Raw genomic sequence first — 10,418 nt, forward strand, 5'->3', positions numbered from 1 at the left:
CAGCTGCGTTAGCTACAGTGCCTCTTACTAACACACGCTACAGCTAAGCCTTTCTCTGTTTTTTCGCTTTTTCATTTATTTTGCTTTACATTTTATTTTTTTCTTTCTCCTTTTTCTGTTTCTTTCATTTTCATTTACTTTTCTATTTTTTTCATTTTATTTTATTTCCATTAGCAGTAGCGCTGTTACAGGGAAACGCGCTGCTACTCATGCCCTAGCGGTAGCGCGCTTCCTGCAAGGCCGCTACTGCTATGCGTAGCCCGTCGTTCCAGCAATGGGAATATTAGTAGTAGCGCTTTTACGGGCACACGCGCTACTGCTAGAATCGTATCTACAGTGCGGTTTATTCTGAACCGCTACTGCTATCTAGCACTAGCGCCCTTTTTTAACCCGCGTTCTTGCTAAATTTCTGTGTATAAGGTTTTCCCTAGAAGTGTATATCTTCGCACGCAGGGAAGTGCCTCCTTATTATGCACAAAAAAATGAATACCCCCTGCTAGCTGGGACCCACCATAGTGGGAGGATGACTTGTGGGCCAAAAAAGTTGACGGGGACGGCTGGCTTTGTCAACTTAGTCAATATGAACGATTCTAGCTCCAGTGACCGTACGATGTCCATCCAACGTCCGTAGTGCTTCTTCAACCTCTGGTCTTCTTGCTCCAGCCGCCCAAAGCAGCGCCGGTCGTGCCGCATGCTCCTGCCTCCCGTGGCCTGCTGTGCTGCCGCGGAGGCCTCACCGCCCCCTACTATTCCCACCGTTGGCCAGGCCCTGCGGCGACGACAGCCTCACACCGCAGCCAAACCAGTGAACCCTCGTACTCCTCTCCGCGCGGGCTTCCACTGCCGCGTCTTCCCTGTCTCCGCATCGTCCCCTTCCTAGGCCTCACCGTCGTGCACCGCCGTGGTGCTCTCAACGCGGCGTGGTCAAGGAACGACTTCCATTGGAAGAGTACTGTACGTGGAGAGGCTGACAGCTGGGTCCACGGCCACAGCCCAGTTGTTTTGTGATTTGCCAAGTAAGTCGCTTTGTCAGGCCTGTTGGGCTGCAAATCTTTCAAGACGACGAGAGCTTTCATTCGGCTGGCCGAGAAAATGGCCCATCAGTAATGAGAAATGGGCTGTACATTTTTAAAACACATCAAACCAGCAATTAGTTTCAAATATCTTTTTTTCATTTCAAGATTTTAAATTACATTAATTTTTATGCATGGAGAATTTGTTGGATTTTATATTGATATACATTTATTTTTAAAATCAGCTTGAATGTGATTCAAATTTTCGGGATTAAAAACAGTTCAGACCGCACCGAAATATGCAAAATTTCGTATAATTTTTTAACCGTGGCCACAATTTGGGCTGTAATGCTAACAAAAAGAATATGGGCTCAAAAAAACCTTAAGAATTAGCAAATGGGCTGAAAATTATTAGAAATAATGGAAGATGGGTTGTATGTTGTTTTCCACAGATTTGAGGCTTTCCTAAAAAAAAGGTTGACGCACAAGCAGTGACTGTTGGATGTCCATCCAATGGCCGTCGTGCTTCTTCAATCTGTGCTCTTCCTGCTCCAGCCGCTCAAACAAGCGCCGGCGGGACTGCCTACTCCCTCCTCCCCGCGGCCGGCTGTGCTACCACGCAGGCCTCACCGCCCCACCATACTCCCATCGCTGGCCTAGCCATCCCTCTACTCACCCACACCTGTTGTTATTCTCTGGCGACGATAGACGAACCATTAAACCCTCGTACAGTCATACTCCCCTCTGCGTGGGAAACAACTGCCGAGTCTTCCGTACCTCCGTGTCGTTCCCTTCCTAGGCCTCGCCGTCGTCCACCGCCCTAGTGCTCTCGGCCCGGCCTAGTCAACATGGTCAACGACCAACATGCATCTAAAGTGGACTGTACGTGGAGAGGCCGACAGCTGGGTCCACGGCCACACCCAAGGAAATGCCTCCTTATTACGTGCAAAATAATGATTCCTCCACCTGACATCAGAGACCCATCGAAAGGGCCTCTGTATTTCGCAAAAAAAACATTACCGTCGCTGACAGCTCGGACCCACCAGCTATATCATCGCACGCAAGGAAGTGCCTCCTTATTACGCACAAAAAAATGAATACTCCCGCTGTTAGCTGGGACCCAGTATAGTGGCAGGCTGACTTGTGCGCCTACGAAGTTGATGGGGACGGAGGTCTTTGTCAACTTAGTCAATATGCACGATTCTAGCTCCAGTGACCGTACGATGTCCATCCAATGGCCGTAGTGCTTCTTCAACCTCTGGTCTTCTTGCTCCAGCCGCCCAAACCAGCGCCGGTCGTGCCTCGTGCTCCTGCCTCCCGTGGCCGGCTGCGATGCGGCGGAGGCCTCACTGCCCCTACTACTCCCACCGCTGGCCAGGCCATCCCTCTACTCACCCACACCCCCTGTTACTCTGCGGCGACGGCAGCCTCACACCACAGCGAACCAGTGCCCTCGTACTCCTCTACGCGTGGGCATCCACTGCCGCGTCTTCCCCGGCTCCACGTCGTCCCCTTCCTAGGCCTCGCCGTCGTCCACCGCCCTGGTGCTCTCGGCGCGGCGTGGTCAACGTGGTCAAGGAACGGCTTCCATCGGACCTGGACTGTACGTGGAGACGCTGACAGCTGGGTCCACGGCCGCAGCAAGGAAGTGCCTCCTTATTACGTGCAAAATAATTATTCCTCCACCTGACAGCGGGGACCCACCGGACGGGCCACCGTATTTCGCCCCCTGACTGCTGGGACCCACTAGCTACATCTTCGCATGCAAGGAAGTGCCTGACAGTCGGGACCCACCTGGTCGAAGCATACGTAGCGTTGTCATTCTGGTCGCGAACGTGTACGTACATATATACTGGTGGATGTAGATGTTGGGTTTCGTAGTAATTTCAAAAAATTTCCTACGCACACGCAAGATCATGTGATGCATAAACGAGGGGGAGAGTGTTGTCTAAGTACCCAACGCAGACCGACTGCAGAAGCGATGACACGACGTAGAGGAAGTAGTCGTACGTCTTCACGATCCAACCGATCAAGCACCGAAACTACGACACCTCCGAGTTCGAGCACACGTTCAGCTCGATGAAGATCCCCGGACTCCGATCCAGCAAAGTGTCGGGGAAGAGTTCCGTCACCACGACGGCGTGGTGACGATCTTGATGTACTACAGCAGCAGGGATTCGCCTAAACTCCGCTACAGTATTATCGAGGAATATGGTGGTAGGGGGCACCGCACACGGCTAAGGAATAGATCACGTGGATCAACTTGTGTGTCTAGAGGTGCCCCCTGCCTCCGTATATAAAGGAGTAGAGGGGGGAGGCTGGCCGGCCAAGGAGGAGGGCGCAGGAGAGTCCTACTCCCTCTGGGAGTAGGATTCCCTCCCCCAATCCTAGTCGGAATAGGATTCGCTGAGGGGGAAAAGAGGAGGAGGGGGCCGGCCACCTCTCCTAGTCCTAATAGGACTAGGGGAAGGGGGAGGCACGCAGCCCATCTAGGGCAGCCCCTTCTATTTTCCACTAAGGCCCACTATGGCCCATATAGCTCCCGGGGGGTTCCGGTAACCCTCCCGGTATTCCGGTAAAATCCCGATTTCACCCTGAACACTTCCGATATCCAAACATAGGCTTCCAATATATCAATCTTTACGTCTCGACCATTTCGAGACTCCTCGTCATGTCCATGATCACATCCGGGACTCCGAACAACATTCGGTACATCAAAATGCATAAACTCATAATATAACTGTCATCGTAACCTTAAGCGTGCGGACCCTACGGGTTCGAGAACAATGTAGACATAACCGAGACACGTCTCCGGTCAATAACCAATAGCGGGACCTGGATGCCCATATTGGCTCCTACATATTCTACGAAGATCTTTATCGGTCAGACCGCATAACAACATACGTTGTTCCCTTTGTCATCGGTATGTTACTTGCCCGAGATTCGATTGTCGGTATCCAATACCTAGTTCAATCTCGTTACCGGCAAGTCTCTTTACTCGTTCCATAATACATCATCTCGCAACTAACATATTAGTTACAATGCTTGCAAGGCTTATGTGATGTGCATTACCGAGAGGGCCCAGAGATACCTCTCCGACAATCGGAGTGACAAATCCTAATCTCGAAATACGCCAACCCAACATCTACCTTTGGAGACACCTTTAATGCTTCTTTATAATCACCCAGTTATGTTGTGACGTTTGGTAGCACCCAAAGTGTTCCTCCGGCAAACGGGAGTTGCATAATCTCATAGTCATGGGAACATGTATATGTCATGAAGAAAGCAATAGCAACATACTAAACGATCGGGTGCTAAGCTAATGGAATGGGTCATGTCAATCAGATCATTCAACTAATGATGTGACCTCGTTAATCAAATAACAACACTTCGTTCATGGTTAGGAAACATAACCATCTTTGATTAACGAGCTAGTCAAGTAGAGGCATACTAGTGACACTCTGTTTGTCTATGTATTCACACATGTATTATGTTTCCGGTTAATACAATTCTAGCATGAATAATAAACATTTATCATGAAATAAGGAAATAAATAATAACTTTATTATTGCCTCTAGGGAATATTTCCTTCAGTAGAGGCGCGCACGTGTCGTAGTAGAGGCGGCCAGGGTGCAAGAAAGAAAATACGGCCACGTATGTGTACATACGGGCGGGGTCTCGAACGCCTACTCGCGCATACATACGGCGAGGGCTCGTTGACATGGCTGGGTCAGAACGGAGAAACAGCGTCGTCATCGTGTTCATGGGGAGGCAACGGAATGCGTCGTGTTCATGGGGAGGCAACGGAATGCGTCATGTTCATGGGGAGGCAACGGAATGCATCGTGTTCATCGGGAGGCAACGGAACGCGTGGGAGCCAACCAGCTGGGTCGGAACGGAATGGGGTGGTCATGTTCATCGGGAGGGCTTGGATGGAACAGGCGATGGAAACGAGGCCTGGCGTACCGCACAACGGAGGAAACGGACCTCCTACGTTCGGAATGGGGTCCTGTTGATCGGGAGGGGTCTGGCGTACCGCAAAACGGAGGAAACAGACCTCCTATGGTCGAAACGGGGGTCCTCTTCCTCGGGAGGGGTGTGGCATACCGCAAAACGGACGAAACGGACCTCCTATGGTCGAAACGGGGGTCCTGTTCATCAGGAGGGGTGTGGCGTACCGCAAAACGGGACTCCATGGGATACTATTCATCTCCACCGTCGACCCCCTCCAGCCTCCACGAGCTACTGTTCATCCACCGTCGACCTCCTCCAGCCTCCACCTGCGACTGTTCATCCACGAGCTCCTGTTCATCCAGCCTCCACCGCGCGCTACTCCACCGGCTACTGTTCAACCAGCCCTCTCCACGGGCTCCTGTTCAACCACCCCTCCACGGGCTACTATTCATCCTGCCCTCCACCGTCTACTGTTCATCCTGCCCTCCACGGGGTGGTCCTGTTCATCTAGCCCTCCACGGGGTCCTGTTCATCCAGCCCCAACTGTCTCGATCGATCGGGGTCCTGTTCAACCAGAGGCAACACCACGGGGTCCTGTTCATCCACCCCCACCAGGAACTGTTCATCCAACCCCCCCCCCCCCCGCACACTACTAGGAAAAGGGCTACTAATGGCGCACCAGTTTTGCCTACTAATGGCGCATCACTGGTGCGCCATTAGTATCACGCCACTAGTATTTTTTACTAATGGCGCACCACTGGTGCGCCATTAGTATAGGCCACGGTGCGCCATTAGTATAGGCCACTGGTGCGCCATTAGTATAGGCCACTGGTGCGCAATTAGTATTTTTGAATTTTGAAGGCGGGAAAATAGTAGTGGCGCACCGTCTAACCCCCACTGTGCGCCATTGCTATTTTTGAATTTTCAATTTGGATCTGGATCGTGATTTTTTTCCCATTTTTTGCTCATTTTTTGGCACGATATTATTTCAAATTTTGTTCCTGTTTTTGGATCTTGTGCGTTCTTTTGCCGTGTTCTTTTGCCGGAGAGGAGTTCGCCGGAGAAGAGGAGGAGGAGGTCACCGGAGAGGCGCTCGCCTACATCGCCGGAGAGGAGGAGGAGGAGTTCGCCGGAGAGGAGGAGGAGGAGGAGGTCACCGGAGAGGAGGAGGAGGAGGTCGCCGGAGAGGAGTTCACCGGAGCATCGGAGAGGAGGAAGGAGAAACCATGAGGGGATTGAAGGAAAGGAGGGAGGAGGAGCTCACCGGAGAGGAGGGAGGAGGAGCTCACCGGAGAGGAGGGAGGAGAAACCGTGAGGGGAGGGGAGGGGAGGAGAGGAGGGAGGAGGAGGTCGCCGGAGAGGAGGAGGAGGAGGTCGCCGGAGAGGAGGAGGGTAGTATGGTGGAGGAGAGAAGGGAAGATGGAATGGAGGAGAGGAGGAGGAGATGGAGTGGAGGAGAGGTGGAGTGGAGGAGAAAAATGAAGGAGGAGAGGACCATGCCCAGCCATATATATGTGGCATAGCAATGGCGCACCGCGGGCAGGTGCGCCATTACTAACTTTTTTTTTGATTTATTTTGAATTTTGAAGGCGGGAAGATACTAATGGCGCACCATGGGCAAGTGCGCCATTAGTAACTTTTTTTTTATTTTTTGACTTATTTTGAATTTTGAAGGCGGGAAGATAGTAATGGCGCACCTACCCATTAGTAAGTTTGATTTTTTTTGAATTTTTTTGCCTCTCCAGATCTTAAAAGCCCTGTATCTTTTTTTCTGTTAGGTTTTTGAGGATTTTCGAGTAGATGATTTTTCATATAAAAAACTTTTTAATCCGAGTTCGTATGCAAAAGTTATGCCCATTTTACAAATTCTCGAGAGATTTCGCAAATAAAGTCGAAATTCATATTTGTAAATTTTCACAACAACTAGACCACATATCACATGGGAAACTTATTTTCTTTTATTTTTTGACATTTCCATCATTTTTTTATTTTTTTTAAAACTGAAAAGGCGGTCCACGAGGGGGGGGTGCATTCGGTGGAAGTGGTGGCCAAGTTACAAATGGCGCACCGTGGGGGTGGTGCGCCATTACTAGTTCAACTAGTAATGGCGCACCACTCCCACGGTGCGCCATTAGTAGTTTTGAAAAAAAATAAAAAAAAACTTTTTTACTAATGGCGCACCGTGGGAGTGGTGCGCCATTACTAGTTCAACTAGTAGTTCAACTAGTAATGGCACACCACTCCCACGGTGCGCCATTAGTAGTTTTGATGAAATTTAAAAAAAATTACTAATGGCGCACCGTGGATGTGGTGCGCCATTAGTATTTGCACACTAATGGCGCACCAACACATGGTGCGCCATTAGTATATAGTAATGGCGCACCACATGTCTGGTGCGCCATTAGTGTCAATTCCATCTATAGCCATTTTCCTAGTAGTGGCAACGCTCACTGTTCATCCAGAGGCAGCATCGATCGGCTTCAGTTAGCAGTAGTAGCAAAGGAATCACTCGATCGGGTTCAGTTAACAGCCATCGATCGATCGCTCGGGTTCAGTAATGCGTAGCCTGCAGTGCAATCGCTCGGGTTCAGTTAGAGCCCAACGCCTCGCTCGGGTTCAGTTAGAGCCAACGCCTCGCACACACGCGCGTACGTGTACGAGAGAAACGCGCATCGCTCGGCCCCCGACCTCCCACCGTAACCGGGAACTCCCCGAAATTTTCCTCGCCCTCGCTTCTACCACGGTTTTTTCTGTCATGCACGGCCCAAAGAATGTCATGCAGCTGCCTCTCCGGCCCGCCCAGGACGAAAAGCCCATTTTCTGTCATGATTTTTTGTCATAGAAGTAGGAGCCCACCACATCTATGATGATACCGGGTTTTGTCACAATTATCGTCATAGAAGTGTCATATGTATGACAAAAAAAATTCGTTCGGCCCAAAATGTCACGGGTGTGTCTTTTTTTGTAGTGGTGTATGCTTTTTAGAGGTGATAGTATTGAGTAGGATAATTCTTTGAATATGCTATATCGTCCAAACGGGGGCCAACTCGCCCGACCATGGCCCTTCACAGGCTATCGAATCCATGGGCCTTCTATGTCTTATAGGATCCATGGGCCTTCTACGTCTCATAGGATCCATGGGCCTTCTACCTCTCATAGGATCCATGGGCCTTGTACGTCTCGTAGGATCCATGGGCCATCTACGTCTCGTAGGATCCATGGGCCTTCTACGTCTCGTAGGATCCATGGGCCGCCGACTCATTTATGGGTCTTGTATGGGCCTTTAATGGGCCGTAGACGGGCCTTCAATGGAAATCGTACGTTTCATGGGCTGACCATAACGGGCTGTTAATAGGCAGTATTTGGTGATGCTATGAAAATGGCCCAACAGACTAACGGTCCACAAATGGGCCAACTCTAACGACAGGCTGAATTTGGCCCACAAGCAGAAAATGACAGTAACGGGCCATAAGTAACCGAATGTTGCAAATGAGCCCAAGAATAAATGGGCCCCAGAAGTCCGAAAGTTAACTTGGGCTGGAAACGGCCCAACGGAATAACGGGCCGTTAATGGGTATAAAGTGGTACACTGTTCATTACGGGATAGTTTCACCATGGGCCGTTAATGGGTGTAAAGTAATACACTGTTCATTACGGGCCAGTTTCAGCACGGGCCGCTAATGGGCCAAGAGTTCCAAAGGGCCTCATATGGGCCGAAAGACGTCATGGGCTATACATGGGCTAGAAGTGAAAACGGGCTGGAATCATATTGGATGGCCCAGATGACGCTACTCGGCCTAATTCGGATAGGGCGTAACGGGCCTTGGGTTAGCGGGCTGTAAATGGGCTATATGCGAACAGGCCGTTAACAGGCTTTCCATGGGCCGGCTCGCGAGCTTTTGACCAAGTCAAACGGGTCGGCCTTTTCACAGGAATGGGCCACTGTTGGGTCGTGCCACGTGTCGACGTATCATAGGCGCCTTCTGTCAAGTGAGTGGATGACATCTATCCCAACGATGAGCCGACACGTGTTTCCTCTAGCCAATGATGATTTTACACGTGGAAAATCCCCATTGGTCGGGGCTGTTAATGGGTTATCGGATCCAAAACCTGACCTGATAGCTTAACGGTGTTCCGTTACGATGGATGCCACGTGTCGGTCACCCTTGACGAAAGCACTTTTGTGACGCGCGATTTATCGTCATGGAAGTGGACACTTCCGTGATGATAATTTTGGTAATGTCATGGAACACTTCTACGATAGCACAGCTATGACTATCTTGATTCTGTCATAAATTTGTCATGGATGTACATGCATGACAAAAAACACGACCTACTGTGACAAACACGTATCATCACGGAAGTGTATTTTTTTGTAGTGTATTGAAGTTGACAAAGCTAAAGTTGATGCTATTGAAAAGATGTCGTGTCCCAAGGACATCAAAGGTATAAGAAGTTTCCTTGGTCATGCCGGTTTTTATAGGAGGTTATTAAGGACTTTTCAAAAAATTCTCGGCCTCTGACTAACCTATTACAAAAAGATATTCCTTTTGTGTTTGATGGTGACTGTGTAGAAGCATTTGAAATATTTAAGAAAGCTTTAGTTTCTGCACCTATTGTTCAGCCATCTGATTGGAATTTACCGTTTGAAATTATGTGTGATGCTAGTGATTATGTTGTAGGTATTGTTCTAGGGCAAGGAGTTGATAAGAAATTAAATGTTATTCAATATTCTAGTAAAACCCTAGACAGTGCCCAAAGAAATTATGCTACTAATTAAAAATAATTTTAGGAGTCGTATTTGCTTGTGATAAGTTCATACCTTATATTGTTGATTCTAAAGTAACTATTCAAACTGATCATGCTGCTATTAAATATCTTATGGAAAAGAAAGATGCTAAACCTAGACTTATTAGATGGGTTCTCTTGGTACAAGAATTTGATTTGCATATTATTGATAGAAAGGGAGCTGAGAACCCCGTTGCAGACAACTTGTCTAGGTTAGAGAATGTTCTTCATGACCCACTACCTATTGATGATAGCTTTCCGGATGAACAATTAAATGTCATAAATGCTTCTCAAACTGCTCCATAGTATGATAATTATGCTAATTATATTGTTGCTAAATTTATACCACCTAGTTTCACATACCAGCAAAAGAAAAAGTTCTTCTATGATTTGAGACATTACTTTTGGGATGACCCATATCTTTATAAAGAAGGAGTAGATGGTGTTATTAGACGTTGTGTACCTGAGCATGAACAGGAACAAATCCTACGCAAGTGTCACTCCGAGGCTTATGGAGGACACCACGCTGGAGATAGAACTGCACATAAGGTATTGCAATCCGGTTTTTATTGGCCTACTCTTTTCAAGGATGCCCGTAAGTTTGTCTTGTCTTGTGATGAATGTCAAAGAATTGATAATATTAGTAGACGTCAAGAAATGCCT

This window comes from Triticum urartu, chromosome 7A (genome assembly GCF_056163025.1).
Source record: "Triticum urartu cultivar PI428250 chromosome 7A, HENAU_Tu73, whole genome shotgun sequence".
NCBI classification, from domain to species: domain Eukaryota; kingdom Viridiplantae; phylum Streptophyta; class Magnoliopsida; order Poales; family Poaceae; genus Triticum; species Triticum urartu.